Source organism: Hylobates moloch, unplaced genomic scaffold, assembly GCF_009828535.3.
Source record: "Hylobates moloch isolate HMO894 unplaced genomic scaffold, HMol_V3 SCAFFOLD_8, whole genome shotgun sequence".
NCBI lineage: Eukaryota > Metazoa > Chordata > Mammalia > Primates > Hylobatidae > Hylobates > Hylobates moloch.
Window position 1 is genome coordinate 97,668,726 of NW_026652283.1, and position 19,233 is coordinate 97,687,958.

At 43.1% G+C, this 19,233-nt stretch overlaps 1 protein-coding gene and 1 long non-coding RNA gene across 2 annotated transcripts in view; one reads left to right on the forward strand and one right to left on the reverse strand.

Annotated features, from left to right (window-relative positions):
• OSBPL10 (oxysterol binding protein like 10) overlaps window positions 1-19,233 on the forward strand; it is a 336,085-nt gene that overhangs the window by 270,355 nt on the left and 46,497 nt on the right. The gene's annotated exons all lie outside the window — the stretch shown is intronic.
• LOC131384033 (uncharacterized) overlaps window positions 1-19,233 on the reverse strand; it is a 30,501-nt gene that overhangs the window by 8,692 nt on the left and 2,576 nt on the right. Inside the window, exon 2 of the long non-coding RNA XR_009214517.1 lies at window positions 4,444-4,536. This is a non-coding gene — a long non-coding RNA (uncharacterized LOC131384033). The remainder of the gene's footprint in view (window positions 1-4,443; window positions 4,537-19,233) is intronic.

Here is a 19,233-nt window from a genome sequence, read left to right on the forward strand (position 1 = left end):
ATTTAGGAAAGTACGATGCACGTAGCAGATACTCTAAGTATGTAATGAATGAATGTGAACAATGAGGTTCATTGGTAGTATTCATGACTAAAGGGCATGCTTCCTTCTTGTTCTCATCTTTGTTCTGTGCTCTTCCCTGTGGCTTCTGGGAGTTCCAGTAGAAGTAAGTTTAACCTGTTGAGTGGCATATGACTTACATATGCTGCTGTGATGAAAGATTCATCCATGGCCAGTGTCCTGGAGCTCTCCAGGCAGAAGATGCTTCTATGAATTGGTTCATTCCTCGCCAGTGGTCTTGATCTGCTATCTAACAGGTGCTAAGTGGTTGTAGTTATACATGGAATTATTTTTGTGTGAGGATCTCTCATCATGGGATAGAATTCTTATAATCTTTTAGAAGAGCTGCTGAAGACATTCCATTTAGATCCTCACACTAAAGGAATGAACAAAGATTTGATCACCCGGGTTTTTTCTTTTTCTCTTCTGGCTGTTGTTGGTCTGGGGGGAAAGTAATTCATCCTTCAGGCAAATGTAGAAGATATGCCTCCTAGCTATCAGACCCTTAGGACTCACTAAAAATCAGAAAGAGCCATACTGTTGTTATGCTTAAAAATATACTGCTCCCTCATTAGTTTGTTCTGTGTTCCAGTATAGTAAGACAGTGATGATTCATCTATGCAATTATTCACTCAACAGATATTGAGCTCTTATTATATAGTGGGCATTGAATGGAGCCCTTCCTTAGTTTAGCAGATTTTCATAACCCAGTTTATTAGCTCTGTACATGTTTCATAATAGTTATAATTATTCTGTATTCGCGAGATTAGAAGCAAGAGAAATGTCTCCTAGCCAAGTGACGTTTCCAAGGTTAGTACCCTAAGACTGTGTAGGCCCTGATGCCGTGTGGCTGTGGGTCTACCTATGGCCTGCAGCAATTGAGATGACCATCTGTGAGATGACGTGGAATTGGAAGATGTGCTTCTGTGGTTATCTCATAGGCTATACTGCTTCGTATGGTTAAGAGCTCCTCCTGTCTGTCTTGCAAAACAGCATCTTCCTGCCCTCCTTCCTTCTCGTTCTTAGCAACTCACAACGTAATCATCACACACAAACCTAAACCCTGCACACATTTTTTAACAACTTGTTGGACTTGGTTTCTGGCAGCTTTCATGAGCTGTCTGAGTACAAGGCATGATAGTATATTTTTCTGTGTAGTTTTGGGGGATTAATTTCAGCTTATGCTCGTTTTTCAAGGATTTTTTCTTTCCTCCATTGCTTTTCTCCTCCTCTCTTCCTTTTTTGTGGGTGGTAATAAGGTTTTGCTTCTTGGGTGGGTGTTGTTTTTATAAGAGAGGAGGTGAATATAGTGGAAGGTCTGAAATCATGCCTTTGCTATGGCCAGTAGGATATGTGCTGGGGCTTTTAATGGGTTTCGACACTGGACTCAGAGAGTCTTTGTGAGTGGCCTCAGGAGTGTTCACAGTATTGCCTTCCTTCTCTCCCCTCCCACCAGGCCGGTGTGGCTTTGTGACGTAAACACCCACCAGAGTGCTGGGGAGGTAGCCACCTTGGATTTGCCACCTGTGAGCTGGAGCCATATGAAAAAGCTCAGCACCAAGTGGTGTAATCTCTCCTATCCTGCAGCAGTACTCAGAGGATTAAGCGCTTTGAAACTGGTGAATGAAGAGGGCTTAAAGCACTGCAGTGTTTAGTCTGAGTTTTCCCTCCTCCTTCCCCTTTTCTCTTTTCCGTTCATTTTTGTTGCCACAAAGGGAAAAAGTCAGATCTGAACCAGAGATGAAGAGTTGAAGAGATTGTAGCGATGTGATATGAAAAGTTTTAGTATTCTCTCATTTGGGGTATTTAGTCTCACCCTCTAAACATGGCCCTAAATTTCACAGCTCCCTCTGCTTCCTTCTCACTTGCCTAGTTCTATGAAATTATACCAGTATAAATGAGCTTTTCACCATCTGCCTGGCTTATATTTTTATTTGCCCACGATGAATGACTATTCTAAAAGTGATTTATTTTCTGGCCCTGATGACGCTTGCTTTCTAAAGATGGAAAGTCAACGCTCAGAGATTGATGATCTTGGGGAAAGAATGTTATGGAAGAAAAGAGTAAAATATTTCTCACATCTACTTTGGGCTTTGCCTGAGTTAATCGATGAGTTCTTGTATCCCTTTTGTAATTTGAATTGAGTTTTGTAGATGGCTTATGGCTCTGTGCATTGCAGGGGCTTACTGTGTGCTAAATAATAATTGTGAAGTTAAATTTTTTTTGGTACTGATGATGGATGTGAGCAACTAGAGGGAAAGTTGTGTGTGTGTGTGTGTGTGTGTGTGTGTGTGTGTGTGTGTGTATGAAACAGAGCAAGTGAGTGAGCGATAGAATTGTCTGTAAGTTCTGGCAGTGTTTTTCAGATCTTATGGATGTAGGACTCAAATAGCCATTCTGTAATACTTGAAAGTACTGTACCAGCAGCTGTTTGGCTATCGATCCTGTCCCCAGCCACCCCTGGACCATAGCCTTCCTCACCCCTAAAGATACTGGGACAGCCCCGGCCAAGGCCGTGGACTCCGTGAGGTGCCCAGTGGAGCTGGGTGTCACGCAGTGCTCTGTCACCACTGTCTTTTCTCTCTCTCAGATAACAGTGTGCTCCTGTCCCTCCCAATCTCCACCCTTTTCTCTGTCATTCACCATCCACAGCCAGCTAAGCCTGTGCTGGACGGTCTTCATGTCACATAAAGTTCTGTCTATTGGCTCTAGTGGTCCCATTAAATGACCACATTACTAATAAGTATAACAAGAGTGGTGGACATACAGCCATGCGAAGGAGAAGGAAACTCTAACATTTTGGAAATGAAATTAAATGCAGTTGAGAGCAGTGTATCAATCCTTAAAACCATGGGAGTGCTCTTTAGATTGCTCCAAATCTCCATTCACATTTTTCTTGATCATCTCATCAGAAATGCTTTTCTTTAAAAAATATAAGAAATGCATATAACTTGGTTAATAGTTATTTAAAAATTAATATTGTAAGAGTATCAAATCCTTATTTACAGCAAATATATTTAGCCCACATTATGAGTTTAATATTATAGGTTACCCTGGAAACCCCCAGGAATGACGGTTACTTTTTGATAAATGTGTTTCAGATTCCAAATATCTTCTTTTTACTAGTTTGTGTACTAAAATGCAGGCCAGCTTGTAATTCTGACTTTTATATATATATATATATATATAAAAAATATAATTCAAGGAGAAAACTACTCCTTTGAAGGATGTGAACTTTTCTTATAGTAGATTGATGCTAATTTCATGTATTGAATTGAGAAAAGAAATGGAAGCAAGAGGGACTTACGCTTATGTTTACCTGGCTTTTAAAAATTCCATTATGATGAATTTTTAGTGCTAAAACCTTTATTTAGAATGTAATATTATATAGAAATTCCCATAATGGGAAAATCCTTGCCTATTTGAGATATTGCTGTGCTAGATCAGTGGTTCTCAAGCGGATGAGTGGGGACTCTTGTGCCCTGCAGACATGAGGGGCAGGTGCTCAGGATGGTCACTGACTAGGGCTTATGAGAAGCCTTTATAAACTTCAGTCTCCACCTCACAAAAGCCAGGTTTTTGTTTGTATCATCTGAGAATACAGGTTCCTTGACGAAGCAATCAATTGGTTGGACATAAGATACAAAATCATAATGAAAACAGATTCTGTTTTTGATAATTTGGCTGTTAAGATGAGTTAAAAAAAAGTTTCCAAGTCCCAAGGGTATTTTGGGGGGGGGGGGGGCGGTATGCAGTTAAATTGTTGCATTTCTAGGTTGGTGAGAATGAGGTGAATAAGCTTTTTTCGCCTCAGCATTTGGGTCTCTTTAAGCTGTTTCATGATATGGGGGATGGGGATTCACATGATGTCTCTCTGGAGCCCCAGCTGTGGAGTCTGACAAAGCACTTTGAACCCAAACTCTTTCAATAATTGCATGTAAGAATGTAAGCATGTGTGAATCATTAATGGTTGTATAATGGTATTTCCTGATGAAAATGTTATAAACATTATATGAGATCATATATCACCAATGTCCAGCTCAATGCCTGGCACTCAATAGTAAGTCCTTATTAAAATTGTTCTTTGGCCGACCTAGCTTATCTTTATTTGTAGATATGAAGCATGTTGGGAAACACTTAAGAACATGTGTTGTCATGCTATTCTAGGCTAAGTAAGATTCATTTCTCTTTTGCCTTCCAAAGGAGTAGTCTGGGTATAAATAATGAACATCTGCCATTTATATAATGGAGCATGGTTTATAAAGGACCTCCACTAATAGCTTATTCAAATATGGCTTCTCCACATAGAGCTAATTTAATAATCATCAGGGTAGCTCTGTTGCTGGTGTCTTGCCTGGGTTTTCTCTGAGGAAGTCCTGAAATTACCTGGTGTGGCCCCAGGTCAGTGAGCATCCACAGGTGGGAAGCCCAGGTAGCTGATTTTCACAGCACATCCCAGGTTTGTGCGTCAGAGGAAGTCTGTGTATACAGAAATAAAGGAAATATAAGTAGGTTGTATTAGCTTCCTATTGCTGCTGTAACAAATTACCACAAATGTATTCTCTTGCAGTTCTGTTGGTTAGAAGTCTGACGCAGGTCTCAGTGGGCTAAACTTAAAGTGTTAGCAGGGCTGTGTTGCTTTCTGGATGCTCTAGGGTAGAATATGTTTCCTTGGCTTTCCCAGCTTCTAGAGGCTGCCTGCATTCCTTGGCTTGGGCCCATTGCTCCATCTTCAGAGCCAACAGCATTGCATCTCATTGACCCTGCTTCCGTAGTCCCATCTCCCTCTGACTTCCCTCTTCTGCTTCCCTCTTCCACTCTTAAGGCCCCTTGTGATTACACGGAGCTTACCCAGATAATCTAGGAAAATCTCCTGTTTTAAGATCAGCTGATTAGCTAACTCAATTCCGTTTGCAACCTTAATTTCCCTATTGCCATGTAACCTAACATATCAGGACTTGGACATCTTTGGGCTTTTTTTTTTTTTGGGAGACAGAGTCTCACTCTGTTGCCCAGGCTGGAGTGCAGTAGCGTGATCTTGGCTCCAGGTTCAAGCAATTATCATGCCTTAGCCTCCCCATTAGCTAGGATTACAGGCACCCACCACCACGCCCAGCTAATTTTTTATATTTTCAGTAGAGATGGGGTGTTGCCATGTTGCCCAGGCTGGTCTCGAACTCCTGAGCTCAGACAGTCCTCCCACCTTGGCCTCCCAAAGTGCTAAGATTACAGGCATGAGCCACCATGCCTGGCCGTCTTTGGGCCATTTTCCTGCCTACAGCAGCAGGGGACTTGACTGGCATTCACAGAATACATTAGATAGAGCACGGAGATAAAACTAGGCTCAACCTCTGGCTGGTGGAAATTAAGCAAGTTGTTCTGTTGCTCCCGTTGAGGAAAGCAGTCAGCTCAGCTGGACTCATTATTGGAAAAGAAATGCCTGGCTTTGCTTTTTATACACAGTGAAGCCTTTTCAAACTTGCTTTTCCCAGGCTGCCCCTGCCATTTCCCCTCCCTTCCTCCCTGTATCTCCCAAGAGCCTCAGAATTAAGCCGGACATGAAACTATGATGTCTCATTTTTTACAGTTTCTACAATTCATGCATTGGCATGAATTGTAGTAGGAGGAGGGTTTTTAAAATTATTGTAAAACAGCATAATTATTGCATTAAAATACAGTAGAAACCTGTAGGAAGTCAGAAGTAAAAACCCCGTATTTCCTTTTGATGCCACCTCCTTAGAAGGAGCTACTGTGTGTCTCTTATGGGAAATTTGTTTGTACAGTAAACATATATATATAAAATAAAATATTTATATAATATATAAAATATAATATTTATATAATATATAAAATATATATATGTGTGTTCTTTAACTTTTTTTATACCAGTGGAATCACAATATGAATAATGTTCTATGGCTTTTCAATTTTCAATTAGACAATATATCTTAGGTATCTTCCCATGTCAGTAAGTAGAGATTGTTTGCATTCTTTTGAACAGCTACGAAGCCATTCCAGTCTATGAATATATCATAATTTATGGAGTTATGTATTATATTTTATTTAACTAGTAATTTATTTAACTGGACTCTAGGAGTGGCATTTAGGTTGTCCAGTTTTTCATTATTATAAATTGTCCTCTACATATATTGTGTACACTTACAGAAATATATCTTATATAGGGAAACTTTCCAGCAGTGGAATTTAAGTGAAATTCAGTTAACAAATGTGGGAATTTAAATTTTGGTAAGTATTACTACATTGCCCTCCAAGATTAAGCCAAATGTGTACTTTCTCAGCATTGTGTGAGGGTTGCTATTATCCTGTCTGTCACCATTAAGAAATGAATATCAAGCTCTTATTTTATTTCCACTTTATTTTTAAGATGAATGGTATCTTGTTTTTAATTTCCTTTTTTGTAATTATGAATGAAGTTAAGCATATTTTCATATATTTATTAGCCATTCGTATTTCTACGTGTGGGCTGTTTTGTAGGGATGAACAGCAGCTATGGGAATGTACACTAACTGATATATACATTTATCCTTTCTGGAAACATCATCTAGCAAGACTCTAGCAGTCCTCTTATTAAGAGAAATGCACCATGTGGAGAGGTAGTTTTCCTCCCCTCACTTTCTTGCTGGTCTTGCTCCTTGCTTGAAAACAAATGTGGAAAATATGTAGAGATGCATTCCATGGAGGTTCTGATTTGGACCTTCCGTCCCCATCCAGGGTCTGATGTTACTGGTTTTTAATGCAGTTTTATGCAGGATACTTGTCAAGTTGAAAAAAACAATTCGTTTATTCCTTGAAAATGAAACACTTAATGACAGAAAAATTTTTAAAAGAAATTCAAAGACGTTGGATTAAGTATAGCATGATAAAATATTCAGTTAAATATCAATTTCCAATAAAGTGTTACATACTTTCAGTTGTTCTGAAACTTTTGAAACTCACATGAAGGATGCATTTCATGATCCCGTTTTATGAAAACGGGATGAAGATGTGTTCAGGAGTAGAGAATTCTGTCAAAATCTCTAAATTGACAAATTCTCTAAAGTGACAGAAAACCTAGCTTGGAAAGTCATCATGGAGTTATTTTATGCTACAGAAATGGAAATTCTGGGGCTGGGCATGGTGACTTATGCCTGTAAGCCCAGCACTTTGGGAGGCCGAGGAAGACAGATCACGAGGTCAGGAGATCGAGACCATCCTGGCTAACGCAGTGAAACCCCGTCTCTACTAAAAATACAAAAAATTAGCTGAGTGTGGTGTCACGTACCTGTAGTCCCAGCTACTTGGGAGGCTGAGGCAGGAGAATCGCTTGAACCTGGGAGGCAGAGGTTGCAGTGAGCCGAAATCGCGCCACTGCACTCCAGCCTGGACAACAGAGTGAGACTGTCTCAAAAGAAAAAAAAAAAAAGAAGAAATAGAAATTCTGTGCAGGTCCTACCTGAGCACAGTTATATATTAAAATTCACCTTCTTTTTGTGCTAAATATAAGAATCCCACCGTTCCGATTATTGACAGTGCTACTACATACCGTTTGCATTACCCCAGGATGATTACAGCTGTCTCACAAATTTCCCCTGGAAGTTTTCACTGAATGAAGCATTTGAGAGCAGGACAAAGCAGAGCATGATACTGTGACAGTTTTTAAAGCAGAGGATATAGTGAGCCTCATTTGGGGTTTATGGCAGCGGAATGATGTGAAAAAAATATGAATTGCTGCAATTACCCTCTTACATCCTGAGTATCATTTCACATTTGAGTAAAAGTACAGGGAAACTTTTTTTTAATATCCTGTGTCACTGTGGCTAGAAAAATAGACACACATAATGCAAATTAAAGAGAATAGAAAATGCCTGCTGTTTGGACTAAAAGGTATGGAGTGGGATTTAGAGATTGTAGCTTTATAGTGGGGCATTATTGGTGCCTCCTCATTGTGGAATTAAGGGCTGTGGTAGTTTCACTCTTGGTTTGTTTCTTGTTTTCTACAAAATGCTAGAGCCTGTTTTCTGCCAGATGCTTTCTTCTTGGTTTGTTAATATTTACAGAAATCAGGACAGAATAGGCGTATACCAGAGTTGTCTTTAAGAAAAGTAAAAAGAATAAAACCTGAGCTTTGGGTTGTTTCTGATATTCCTAGCTCTTGATCTGCTTGTGGTACCAAATCACTGGTTTGAGAGTCATAAGATAATGATCCAGAAACTACCTCTTGAAGCAAAATGGGGTGGACTTGCTTGATTTTATCCCTTAAAGACTGGGCTGCTACCCTGTATGTATTGATATGTGCCTGGCACATGGAAAGTCCTCAATAAATGTGCCTTCTGTGTGGCCTGGAGAGAACATTATAACATTATCTGCCGAAGAGTTCTTAATGCATTTTTGCTTTTTCCATTATTCATGATGCAGTCCCTTTTGGCCTGCAAAGAACAGTACATGCCTCTTGCTTCTAATGACTTGTAAATCAAAACTGTTCTGTGGTTTGCGACGCTCCTGGTTATTTCCTTTGTGTTATCGTACGCTTCAGAAATTTCCATTGGAGAGTATTAGTTGGGAATTTCTGAGTGAGAAGCATAAATGATTAAGGTGGACACATAAAATTCAAAGTTGGAGTTGAATGACTGCCTGGTGTGGCCACTGATGAAAATATAATCACCCTTATCCAATCAAAGGTGATAGCTTTCTGAATCTGTTTTGGGGTCATCAAATGAAATTTCTGGAACCTTATCTAATGTTGAGGAATATAATTTTCTTCGACTTGTGCCTATACAAGTTTATGAGAAAAGTTGTCCATATGTCTGTGTTTGGATCCCCCTAGCATCTAGCCCAGAGCCGTCTCCTCACTGGCCGCCTAGGATTGGGTTTGGAGAATCTGAGGGGCTGGTAGCACACCACCTGTGCTGCTCCTCCCTGGGAACCAGGCCCCTATCACACCCGCTACTTTCCTCTGCTGTGCCTCATAGCCCCCATGGCCGGGGATCATTAGAGCAGACCTTCTCAAATGCTAGCGTGCACCAAAATCTGCTGGAGGGCCTCGGGGAGCAGGGAGGAGGAGAAAGGGAGTTGCTGTTCAGTGGGTATAGAGTTTGCTTTACCGGATGAAAAAGTCCTAGAGATCTGTTGTACAATGACGTCGTTATGGTTAATACTCCTGAACTGTACACTTAAACAAAAAATATTAAGTTGGATATAAAGCGATACATTTGTCAACATTCATAGAACTGTACAATAAGATTTGTATATTGTACCAAGTATAAGTTATAATTATATTTCGATTAAAAGGATAAACAGATCCCAAGCCAAACAAATACTGGTCTCTGCCCTGCCACCAGAGTTTCTGTGTCTATAGGTCTGGAGGGGGGCCCTAGACTTGCATTTCTATCCAGTTCACAGTGATTCTGCCGCTGCAGGTCCAGGGACCACAGTAGACCTAATTTAGAGCCTTTCCCTGCTGCCACTCTGCATTCTCACAGTGCTTTACATGTTTTCTTCTGTCCCTGCCGTAGAGTTCAGGCCCATAACTGCGTAATTTGTGGGAAAAGCAAGGCAGTCTAGCTATTAGTGGCATCAAGTGTACAGTTCTGAAAGAATCACTGACGTGGTACCGTCAACTTTAGTCTTGTGTTTCTTTCTGAATAAAGCCATTTATCATCTGTAGATCAGAAGAAATCCATCACCCAGCACAAAGTATAAATCAATAATGATTTAAACTGTGGATATAGAAAGCCAGACTTCTAGTCTCGGCATGTACCAGTGCTTATGATAGAAGCAAATCATAGATAGTAGAATTCCTTTAAGTTTTGAGGCACAGAATCATTTTATTGCTATTGGCTACCCCAACTACATTATTCCTTCATCAGTTTGTTTTTGAAGTGGAGGTGTTTGTAAAATTGTTCTGTGGTGTTTCTTCAGGAATTTTAGATTTTCAGAATAATCTCTTCCCACTGAACTTTATATTACCAAGAAGTTAAGGAAAGATAGGCATGGCAGTAACGTTCGAGTGATCCCAGTAGAACTTACACATGGGATTTAGAGGAGGGAGGGATTGCTCCTGCCCAGATTGTTAGAGCTAGCATCATGGCGCCAGTGCTGTTCTTACAGGTAGATAACAATTGGTGGAAGGAGTAGAAATTGATTGGGAGGCCATCAAAAGTTAGAGCACCACTCTCCAATCAAACTTGCTGCAATGATGAAAGTATTTTCTTTCTACACTGTCCAGTATGGTAGCCACTAGTCTGAATGTGGCTAGTGCCATCAAGGAACGGAATTTTAAATTGTGTTTAATTTTAATTATTTTAAATAGCTAAATGTGACTAACAGCTTCTGGATTAGACAGCGCAAGTCTAGAGAGTAGGGTGAGAAGTGAGTATACCGTCCTCAGTCTAGGCTACAGGAAGTTTAGGAGGGGAAGGGAAGTATGGGTCAGAATGAGGAAACCCGAAGTACTGGCTGAGTGGACATTTTCCTCTGGGCAGTGAGAAGCAATTGAAGACTTTTTTTTTTTTTTTGACACAGCCCTCAGGAGACCCTGAGAATATGTGCTTGCTTGAAGACTTTTGAACAGAGCAGTGGGTGTCTGGGGAAGAACACTCTGGTGGTGTGGTACAAGACAGTGTAAGAGGAGGAGTCTGGAGTGGGAGGAGGAGTCTGGAGTGGAAGGATGAGCTGGAGGCTGGCAGGGCCCTACATTTATGTGGTCAAAGCCTAGGGTGTGGTAGCAGCAAAGATGAGGAAAGGAGGGGATGGTGGGCCAGGTGGGTCTCTGGATGGGAGGTGTCCAGGAACTTGCAGGTCTCAAGCCTGGGTGACTAGGAGGAAAGGCAGGATGCGGCTGCTGGGTTCCTTTATCGAGTGCGCGCAGGGCTGAAAGGAGGGGAGCTGAGATGAGAACAGCCCTTTTCCCCACTGAATGCTGCCTGCCCATGTGTGTCATCTTAGCTGTTTTCTATTTGCCCATCGTGTTTAGTAGAATAATTGAATCTGCAGACAGTTTTGACTGGTCCATTTTGCCTCTCACTCCACCCCGCTGCCTCTCGTGCTTTCTCTCTCTCTTCCTTACCTGCCTGCTGCCAGCTCCCTGCCTCCCCTCTGATTACTGTGCCCCCGCAATAACTCACTGTTTCATCTTCCACATACAGGAACTCGAAACCCAACTACTGTCTGCCCAGCAAGGCTGCAGTGTCCAGGGTGATGCAGGCCATGTCCTACACTGATTGTAATCCTCCTCTGCGCCTAACACAGAGCCTTACGTGTATATTTACCGAGTAGAGGAGAAGGAAGGATGTCAAACATGTCACTACCACCCCCCAGTGCGTGTCGGTCTCCCTCGTGCTGGACTGTGGCAGGAGTCTTCCAGAACTGCTCTCAGTGCCCCATCCCCCCTGCATGCAATCATATCATTGCTTACTTAACCATTCATCTCCTAGGGCCTGAGTTCTATTACCCAGCCTCCTCAGAATCTTCAGCAGTTCCCCATTTCCATAGGGGAAAGCCAGCTGTTTATTTCCTTTACATATGCAATGAATAAGTCAGTGTCAGATAGTATTTTTGCTGATACAGCCACAGCGGCGAGCAAAACATTTTGGTCCTGCTTCCTGTGAGCTGACTTTCTGCAAGGGAGAGAGATGATAAATAGACCTATAATACAGTTGAGAGTGATCAGTGCTGCAAGGAAAAGCAGAGCTGAGGAAGGAGCAAAGGAGAGGGAGGAGAGGGAGTGGTGCTGGCCTAAATGGTCAAAGGTGGCTGTGGTAAGGGGACATTGGAATTAAGATCTGAGTGAGGCTGTGTGTGGTGGCTCATGCCTGTAATCCCAGCACTTTGGGAGGATGAGGCAGGCGGATCACTTGAGGTCAGGAGTTCAAGACCAGCTCAGGCAACATGGTTAAACCCCATCTCTACTAAAAATACAAAAATTAGCCTGGCATGATGGTATGCACCTGTAATTCCAGCTACTTGGGAGGCTGAGGCAGGAGAATTGCTTAAGCCCGGGGGGAGAAGGTTGCAGTGAGCCGAGATCGCACCACTGCACTCTAGCCTGGCCAACAGAGTGAGACTGTGTCTCGAAATAAATAAATAAATAAATAAATAAAATTTTAAAAAGATCTGAGTGAAGTGAGGGGGATGTGGATGAAGAAGACCGATAAGAGCAGGTGCAAAGGCCCTGAGGTAGGCCTGTCCTTCACGTGTTCCAAGAACAGAAGGTGAGGCCGGGCACGGTGGCTCACGCTTGTAATCCCAGCACTTTGGGAGGCCGAGGCGGGCGGATCACGAGGTCAGGAGATCGAGACCACAGTGAAACCCCGTCTCTACTAAAAATACAAAAAAATTAGCTGGGCGTGGTGGCGGGCGCCTGTAGTCCCAGCTACTCAGAGAGGCTGAGGCAGGAGAATGGCGTGAACCCGGGAGGCGGAGCTTACAGTGAGCCAAGATTGCGCCACTGCACTCCAGCCTGGGTGACAGAGTGAGACTCCGTCTCAAAAAAAAAAAAAAAAAAAAAAAGAACAGAAGGTGGCTGGGAGGGGTGAGCAGAATGAACAAGGAGGGGAGCGTGATTAAGAGAAGAGTAGAGAAGTCATGGGGCAACATTGTGTAGGGCCTCATTGGCCACAGTGAGGACTTTGACATTTAGTCTGAGTGAAGAGGGGAGGGCTTTCAGCTTAGGAGTTATGTGATCAACTTTATGTTTTAAGATGCCTTCTAACTACTGTGAGGAGACTGACTGGGAAGCTGTTGCAGTAATTCAGAGAGAGAGGTGATGGTGGCTTTGCCAGGGTGGCTGAGGTTGTGAGAAACAATGAGATTCTAGATATAATTTGCAGAAGTTGCTGATGGATGTGATGTGGAACAGTGCATAAGCAAGAAATTAAAGTCAAGGATGGTGCCAAGGCTTTTGGCCAAGTGATTAGAAAAACAAAGCTGTTATTTACCGAGATGAGGAGGATCATATTTTGGAGGTATGAGTTGAAAGATCTGTTTTAGACACAGTAAGTCTGAGATGGCCATTAGGTGATGTGTTTTCACTGCTGTAACAAATGATCATTGACTTATTCATTTAAAACAATGCTAATTTATCATCTTATAGTTCTGCATAAGAAGTCAGACACAGGTTTCAGTGGGCTAAAATCAAAGTGTTGGCAGGACGGCATTTCTTTCTGGAGGCCCTAGGAAAGAATTTGTTTCCTTGGCTTTTCCAGTTTCTAGAGGCTGCCCATATTCCTTGGCTTGTGGCCCCTTCCTTCATCTTCAGAGCCAGGAATGTTGCATTCTGACCACAGCCTGGAAAGATTCTCTAACTTTAGGGATTCATGTTTTTACATGTAGGCCACCTCAGCAATCCAGGTTAATCTCCTCATCTCAAGGTCCTTAACGTAGTCACATGTGTAAAGCCCTTTGTCACTTAAAGTGCCGTATACACAGGTTCTGGGAATTAGGATGTGGGCAGCTCAGGGGTCTGCTATCCTGCCTACCTCAGATAGCTAAGTGGGAGATGTTGAATAGGCCGCTGGGTGCACAAAGCTAGAGTTCAGGGGAGAAGGCTGAACTTGAGATACACACTTAGGAAATATACATTTAGAAATTATTGAAAGCTGTTGGATCAGATGGGCTCTCCAAGGGAATGAGTCCTATTATAAGGCCAAAACCATGTGCTTGGCCTCAGCTGTACTTCCCTGCAGTAAGGTTCTCTTCATCCCTGGCTGGCATCATTTCTTCTGTTGGACTGTCCCTCCTTCTCTTGGCTACTTGAAGCGCTCCTCTTTGGTGACACCCAGCCCAGAGTCTGCCTTCTGTGTGTGAGCCCCTCTGATCACCCTGGCCACGCCCTTCCTCCTGGCCTTTGCTATTTGATTTTGCATCATATATCTTTTCATTTATTTTTCTATTTTTGATGACAACACTATTGAGATATAATACACGTGCCATACAATTTATCCATTTAAATTGTACCAACCACTGGGTGGATTTTAGTATATATACAGATGTATGTCACCGTCACCGCAGTCAATTTTAGAACATTTTCATCACCTCAAAAACAAACCCTGGACCCTTTAGCTGTCACCCCTATTCCACCCATCCTCGCAGCCCCTGGCAACCACTAATCTATGTTGCCTGTCTTGGATGTCTCATAGAAGTGGAATCACAACACATGGCCTTCTGTGACTGGCTTTCCTGTTAAATCTAGATTTTGTCCTTGCACACTCAAGTTTCCCACGCTTTCTTTTTGGTTTTATAAATTCATTCCTTTTAAGAACTTACTGTACATCTGTTAGAAACCACCCTTTGTGTTGGAATTCTAGAAATGAAACCCTCGGTTAGCTAGGATTCCTCCATCAAAGAATTCCGATTAAGCTAAGCTGACAACCACATGGCCACTGTGTTCCCCTCCTGAGCCACTGGCTGATATTACTAATTGATCACAGCATTCTTTCTCCCCAGATTTGTGTATGGCCTCTACGTCCACCTCCACCCATGGCCCTGAGTAGTCAGCCCCAAATAATTTTCCTTTGCCAAAAGAGGGCTGACATTTCTGGTCCAGTTGGAAAGGAGGTGTGCACTTGTATAAATCCACTTTGCTAAGTGCCAGAATGGGCATGTCTGAAGCACCTAGGGACTCCTTGGTAGAACAGAGACTCCATCTCTGTGAAACGTGGTTGAACTAAGTCTCAAATCATGAGTTGAAACTTACGGTCTGAAACTTACTAGTCTCCAGGGCTAGGAGAAAGAAAGATCCATGTACTCCTTCTCAACCAGAACACCAGCCTGTTGAATGCTGAGACCATATCTTAAGCAAATTTCTATCTTCAGTATCTAATGTGGTGCTTTGTTACCTGTGGGCATTGGAGGTGGCTGAGGTGATAGTAACCCTTTCAGGCCCGGTGCCTGCTTACCATTAAACCTACGCTTATGCCTTTATGTCTAAACCCATTGCATTACCTCTTATCAGAGCTCCAGGAAGGCTAGAATGGGGTCTTGAAGGAGTTTCTTCCCTGCCTTTCCTAGGTCTAGAGAACTTGAGTAGCTGTGGATGGCAGGTTTGGATGGCAGGTGTGGATGGCTGCTGCTCCTGTCACCTCCAAACCACAGCTGGTCCTCTGGGGCTGGTTGCTGGGATACTATCTCTGATTCACTGCACTTGCTGCTTTGTGTTTGTCTTGCTTAGTTCACACATTTGCATGTGACCTTGATTGAGACATATTTGAAAGTTCTCTGAATCCTTTCCTAGTCTAGCTCCAGACCAGGGAAGTGATGCTTGCCTCATGGTCAGGGCCCTGCAGCCCCAAAGCCCTCAGTGGGGAAGGCCTAGGAGAGGAGCTTGGTGGCGTCAATGAGCCTTGACAGGGAAGCTGTGGGGGAGAAGGGGAGCAGCACAAATAGGAAGATGCAGGAGCGTTAGCAGCAACCTCAAGTCAACATACCACTGTGTGCCCAGTGCGAACGTCACAGGCCTCATCAGAGCATGGCTGTTTACCAAGCACTTCTTGTGTGCCAGCCACTGTATTCAGTGCTTTACACGCTTTGCCTTGTTGAGACCTAGAGCAGGCCTCTCAGATGTGAGAGGTGGTACCATCTCCATTTTAGAGACAGGGAGGCCGAGCCTTACAGGTGGGGCATAGCATCTTTAGGATTTATCTCCAGGACTATCTGCAGCCAGATCTCCAAGCTTTCCTTTTGTGCATCACTGTCTGCTAAAGCTGTGGTGGTCTCTGATTTCATGGCCTCTTCCTTATCCTCACTATGACTTTTATCCCAAATACTCATGAGCTTCCTGTGATCTGTGCTGCTTGTGCCATGGAGACCTTGGCCCCACGATCATAAACAGCTTTGCTCTCAGGGCGTCTTTCAGAGCTCTTGACTGTGTTATTAATTCAGCGCTGGATTTGGTTTTAAAGTGCTAGTGTTTTGCTCATTAAGATGCTGTAAAGCACCTGACACAGTGCTTGGCACCTAGTAGGCCCTGTCTGTCTTGTTGAGGCCCTGCCCTTTCCCTGCTTTTCCAGGCAGCAGGCTGATGCTAAGCTTGATTTGCAGCCTCTGGGATTCTGCACGCTGGCAGTCGGTATTCACACTGGCACGCTCCGAAAGCTCAGCTGCAAAATTGTTGCCTGCCCCTTCATTTGCCGCTGCTTCTTCCCTTTTCTTTTTTGTACTTTCTCTAGGTTTTCTTTGCTATTTCTTGATTTCTTTTTTTCCCTTTCATTTAAAAATAGCTAGACTCTGGTTTCTAATCAGAAACGTAGAAATTAGACAAAGACATGCTGCTATTTCCTGTGAATGCTTCCCTCGAATGTTTTTAAAGGAACGCCTGTTGAATCCTCGATATAATTGTTCCCAATTAGCTTGGCTGATGACAAATGCCCCCACTCTCTCCCCTCCCGAGAAGTGACTTCCTTCTGACTTCCATGGTGTGTTTTATTTAAAACTAACCTTTCTGCAGGTCGGCCCCTTTGCTCAGGAAGAGCATCTGTCCTTCCAGTCTATAAGAGCCAAGTGTGGTAAATGTGTGTGTATGTGTGGTTAGAGCCAGCCAGCCAGCTCATCCCCTGGGAGGCGGCAGGAGGATTGTGATGTCAGTGACGACAAACTCAGCATCTCCAAAAGGCAGCTGGGACTAGCTTGCTGTGCGGACATGCGTGTACTTGGACCTGTCAAGGATAAGATCCAGCTTCTCCATCGGGTTCCCCTCACAGTGGCCTCGTTGTTCAATCTACCTCCAAATGGCAAGATAAGGTCCCCTAAATTCGCCGGTGGCCTTTGAGGCACAGTTGGTTGCCTGGCTTTGGAAGTGGCTCCATGTAGAGGATAGTACATGTGCAGGAACCTTCAATAGCCGCCCTGCAGCAGGGCCAAGGGGTGCCAGCTATACCAGACACCAGCTGAAGGCATGTGTCCACAGCTTCTGTCTTCGGCATGACTTCTGACCAAAGTGGAACATCCACCCATTCAGCTGAGATACCCTCTACCCAACAAAGATGGCCTACTTTTGGAGAATTAGACACAGCCACCAAAAAGACTTCCAGAGGAGAAATCTCACCTGTGCAGTGTGTGGGAAGGACAGTAGATTCATCAGGATCAACCATTTGGCATTCGTATGCCAAAACTTTCTATCTCTGTGTCCTCAGGGGAGATACTTTTTCCAAGCATGTAATAGTGAACGCCTTGCAGTTGGTAGTCATGTGACATGAGTTTCTTATTGGAAATGGGGACAAGAAGGCCAAGTGAAATTTCCTGGATTGCTGGCCATCTTTATATACCCTGGGCTATGCTGATGTTATTGACCTATATACAGAGTCGGACTGGATCTTCAGATGTGGCTATGTCAGGTTTCATGACCTTTGCCTGTTAGATGGGGCTTCTTAAGATATGAAATGTCTGATTGTGAAGATACACTGTGAGGATTATGTAATGATTGTGGTAATTTGGTTAAATATGCTGTACATATTGGAATCAGAAAATGACTAGAGATAAAAGGGACTAAGTCCTTGGTTTTATGGTTTCTATGCTGCAAACAGTAACACTATTATTGTTAGAACTGAAGGTCAGGTGTAGTGGTTCATGCCTGTGATCCCAGCACTTTGGGAGGCCAAGATGGGAGGATCACTTGAGGGCCAGGAGTTTGAGACCAACTTTGGCAACATAGCGAGACCCTGCCTTTTATTTTTAAATTAAAAATTTAAAAATTTTAACTAAAGATCTGAAAAATGGATTCAGTAATTGGTCATTGGGCACTTGCTCCTCATAGACACTGAGACCCCTTGGTTTGTCTTCTGTGACTCACTGTGTTTCTTGATTTATCCCCTTTGTCTTCTACTTGCCTACTCTTCCAATCTCTCCAGTCCCTAGCCTCTATCTATGTCTCGACTCCAAACTCTTTATTTTTCTAGAACCTCTCATTTGTTGGCAAACCAGCCTCTGTTGACTCTTTTCCCCTAGAAAACATAAGTACACTTGCCCTGGTGGCCATTATTGCATGTTATTGCCTGTTCTGTGTAGTTGTGGAATTGAGAAATAATTTGTCTATGAGGGGACGTCATTCCCTGGTTACTTCTTTGCCATGCTGCTGTGTACCTGACAGTTCTCTTTTCTGAGGATGTCTGAGCATGGTGCTTTGGGTCTTCTCACCTACTGCCTGCATTTCTGTGACCCTCAGACTACCCACTTTTTTTTTTGACATGGCTAGATTTCCCCAAAAAGATAATATCTAGATGTGTTTGGTCTTGTCACTCAGTGCCAGGGTTTTTTGGTATGGCTCAGTTCACCCCAGTGCCTCCTTGCCAAGTTAACAGTGTGTGGGGAAAGTTGCCAGGCTTTAAAAATGATTGAACTGCAATATGCTTGCTGCTAAAAGAGAATTTGATGTTCATTCTCTAGCTGGCTTTATTGTCTGTCCTTGCCATATAGGTTTTCAGGAAAGTTGCAGGTCACTTGAGCTCAGTGGGTGATGTTTTTCTGTTGTAGATATTGTCTGTTTATTGGATACTTATTTACTTGGGCATAAGATGGCTTTAGGAGGCCGTCTTAATCCTTGCTAGAGTAGACCCTCTTACCCCTGCATGTCTGTGATTCCTGGTTTGGCCCAGAAAAGCTCACCGTCCAAAGGTAAAATGCACCTTTAATGGTTAGGTAATGGAACCACGCAGGCTTATGCCATGATGTCTCAAATCTAACCAGTGAGGATTCAGTCCTCTGAATTAAGATATTAGGTTATAAGGCCATGTACAAATAAAGGAGACGTTAGTAGATCAAACTGCTTGTGTTGACCCCAGCTATCTGAGGGCCAGGTCTAGGTTAAGAGAGAAGGCAGGTCACTAAAGGACGAAGGGTGAGGTGGGGTGGGAGTCATCCGTCTGAGGAGGGGAAAGCAGGAGTGAAGTGCCAGGAAAGAGAGTACCTTTGGGGACATGGGTGGAGTGAATGAAGCCTGTGACAGGGAAATGAGTGGACTCTGCAGACAAATGTCTATTTCATGCTTTTTCTTGGCAGGGACACAAACTGTAGTTACATTACATATATGTATTGAATAAAAAGATTGGCATTTCAGTCATGCTTGAAATTTGCATTTGTATTGAAGAATTAAGATATTTGTTTAAGAGATGAAAGCAAAGCTAAATGTTTCTCCCACATTGGTGTCCCCATTGAGAAGACTGTTGGACCCACACAAACCTAACACAC